At 38.6% G+C, this 3,627-nt stretch overlaps 1 pseudogene; it reads left to right on the top strand.

The window, feature by feature from the left end:
* Nucleotides 1-1,175: 1,175 nt before the first annotated feature.
* On the top strand, nucleotides 1,176-3,602 carry LOC107722726 (cytochrome P450 2K1-like; annotated as a pseudogene).
* The last annotated feature ends 25 nt before the right edge of the window (nucleotides 3,603-3,627 follow it).

The following is a 3,627-nucleotide window of genomic DNA, read 5'->3' as shown; positions in this document are numbered from 1 at the left end:
GATCAGGCCCTTTCTTTCGGAACATGCTTCACAACTCCTTGTTCAAGCTCTTGTTCTGTCCAGGCTGGACTATTGCAATGCTCTCTTGGCTGGTCTTCCAGCCAGTTCTATCAAACCTTTACAATTAATCCAGAACGCGGCAGCAATATTAATTTTTAACAAGCCGAAAAGAATGCACGTCACACCTCTGTTTATCGATTTGCACTGTCTACCAATAGCTGCTCGCATAAAATTCAAGGCATTAATGTTTGCCTACAAAACCACCACTGGCTCTGCACCCCTTTACCTAAATTAATTACTTCAGACTTATGTGCCCTCCAGAAGCGTGTGTTCTGCAAGTGAACGGCGTATTATTGTGCCATCCCAAAGAGGCACAAAATCCCTTTCACTGACTTTTACATTAACTGTTCCCTCCTGATGGAATGAGTCCTTAGCCATCTTCAAGAAACCGCTAAAAACACGTTTTCTTCATTCGACCCTCTAACTCTAGCACTCTCTATTCTAATTCTAAGAAGAAAAAAACAAAACAAAAAAACAACAACTCTTGACTCTCTTAACACTTGTACTCTCTATTCTTTTTCGATTCTTACTACTTGTTTTCTTTGTAAAAAAAAAAGAGCCTCTAACACTAGTATTTCTATTCTATTTCTATTCTATCTTCTTGTTTTCATTTTATTTATTATAAAAAAGACACTCTAACACTAGCATTCCCTATTCTTTTTATATTCTATCTTTTTGTTTTTCTTTAAAAAAAAAACCTTGCTACGTGTACTGCATTAGGCTAACCGAGACTTGTCACAGCACTTACATATTATTGCCCTTTTGTTGGTTTTGATTGCTTCTATTGTCCTCATTTATAAGTCGCTTTGGATAAAAGCGTCTGCTAAATGAAAAAAGAAAGAAAAAATATAGATGGATAGATAGATAGATAGATCTACAATTGGTAACCATTTTATTAAAGCAATAAAGCATTCAGTATAATATCATAGCTAAAAAAAAATCAATCTTCTCATCAATGCCCTTCAGTCTACATTGTCAATAGGGTGTTCCCTCTTGTACCTTACTGCTTAAATGGTACACATGCCAAGTAGGCAATTGCTGGCACACATACAGTGTTCAAAAATGACAAATAGGTCACCTAGTTCTCATACGGACTAGGGTAAGAGTCAATGGTAATGAATGACCGTGGAGATGGGCGTCGTGCCAGCAGGCAAATGCACAAAAGTAGAGAGTATTGTGTTAGAAGGTAAGCTGGGACAAGCTGTCTGAATCCTGTGTTCTAACAATACTTTCTGCTATAAACCGACCAGACAGACCACAGATGAGATGATGCCGATAAATTATATATTTCAATAGCTCCATCTTTTCTGTCTTACAGCTGTCAAAACAATATGGGTCGGTTTTCACGGTGCACTTTGGCCCCAAAAAAGTGGTGATATTGTCAGGATACAAGGCTGTCAAACAGGCACTAGTGAACCTGTCAGAGGAGTTTGGAGAAAGAGATATTACACCCATATTTCATGATTTCAACCAGGGATATGGTAAGAAGGCTTTCACGACTTCAGATGATCATTTAATAAATACCTTGTTTTTCCGTAGATGTAAATGTCAAATTAATTCAGCTCTTTGGAGTAATGGATAAATGATTGCTCTGTAGGGATTCTGTTTTCCAATGGTGAAAACTGGAGGGAAATGAGACGCTTTGCTCTTTCCAACCTGCGAGACTTTGGAATGGGCAAGAAAAGGAGTGAACAGATTATCACTGAAGAAACGCAATATTTAAAAGAGGAATTTGAGAAGTTTGAAGGTAAGACTGCAAAACACAAAAACAAGACGATGCTGTGACTGAAACAGATTTGAGTATTAACATCATGTTCACCCATGTGCAGGAAAACCATTTGAAACAACTCTGCTAACGGCCATGGCTGTTTCAAATGTCATCTCTGCCATCATCTACAGCACCAGATTTGAGTATAGCAACACCAAGTTACATCACATGGTCAAACGAGCTTACGAAAACATGAGGATGACTGGATCTACTTCAGTTCAGGTACCAAGATATTTCTAATGCATTATTTTGTATGTACATTGTTCAATGGCACATTATGCAGTTTTGCTTGTTTGCAGCTCTACAACATGTTTCCTTGGATTCGTCCTTTTGTGGCCAATCAGAAACGTATTGTTAACAATGTCAAAGAAACTGTCAGACAAAGCGAGGAAATAATAAATGGTCTGAAGAAGACTCTGAACCCTCTGGACCCCAGAGGAATCGCTGACTGTTTCCTGATACAACAACAAAAAGATGAGGTACTGCCCGTAGTTTTAAATTAAATCGATTTGCTATTACATTCTGACATCTCCTTTTCTTGGCTTTCACCGTCATGATTTCTGCAGGAATCTGGCAAAACAGACTCTTTGTACAATTCAATGAATTTATATTGTACAATCAACAACCTATTTGGTGCTGGTACCGACACTACGGCTACAACGCTACGCTGGGGTCTTCTGCTCATGGCCAAATACCCTGAAATACAAGGTATGGCTGCATCTAAATGCAGGAGTATTGCATTATTTTATAACAATTTGAATAATGCAAGTCTGCAAATCTAATTATATCCCATGCAAAGTGTCAACCACAGTCAAGTATTCAGTAATGATGTTATAAACTCTCATACTGTGGTCTTTCTTGTTCATTTAACGTAGCCAGGGTTCAAGATGAGATTGACCGAGTGATCGGTGGACGTCAGCCAGTGGCGGAAGACAGGAAGAACTTATCATATACAGACGCTGTGATCCATGAAACCCAGAGATTTGCAAACATAGTTTGTGTTGTTTTGTGCAGGGTACCAGTGTGTGGGCGCTACTGGCATCTGTACTGAGGGATGAAAATGAGTGGGAAACTCCTGACAGCTTCAACCCAAGTCATTTCCTAAATAAGCAGGGACAGTTTGTCAAAAGGGACGCCTTCATGCCCTTCTCTGCAGGTGCAGTGGACTTCAAATTCACTACTCATAATGTGCCATCGCAAATGCTTTTTGTTAATCCTTTGCTTATTGTTGTTCTCAGGCCGCAGGGTTTGTCCTGGAGAGGGTTTGGCCAGGATGGAGCTCTTTCTGTTCTTCACCTCCCTCCTTCAGCATTTCCGCTTCACTCCTCCTCCAGGAGTGTCTGAAGATGAGTTGGATCTCTCACCAGTCGTGGGCTTCACTCTGAACCCGGCCCTTCACAAACTGTGTGCAGTCAAACGGTCTTAAAGTTATATACATGCTGTCGAATGTCTGTCACTTTGTTTTTTTTTTCTGCTTGTATATTGCATTTATTCATTTAGATTTCCATTGGAAACACATTCAATGTTTATTACTTTTTAGATTTATAACTATAGTGCTTTTGCTTTTAAGTATAAAAGCATGCTAAATATGTAAATATCACTTTAATATCATACAAATATTGTTGGTAAAACTGATGATAGCACTTACACTTGGAAGCAATGTAAAGTAATAGTTGCCTACAGATGGTTCCTTTAACTAAAAGATGAGGATTGAGAAAAGATTAATCACTACACAAATAAATAAACTTATCAATATTGTTGGTGCCATTTTGGTTTTTAAATTTGCATTTGCACATTTG

The sequence above is a fragment of the Sinocyclocheilus rhinocerous genome, unplaced genomic scaffold, assembly GCF_001515625.1.
Source record: "Sinocyclocheilus rhinocerous isolate Xijiao unplaced genomic scaffold, SAMN03320098_v1.1 scaffold6054, whole genome shotgun sequence".
NCBI classification, from domain to species: domain Eukaryota; kingdom Metazoa; phylum Chordata; class Actinopteri; order Cypriniformes; family Cyprinidae; genus Sinocyclocheilus; species Sinocyclocheilus rhinocerous.
This window is presented reverse-complemented; position numbering and strand designations above follow the sequence as displayed.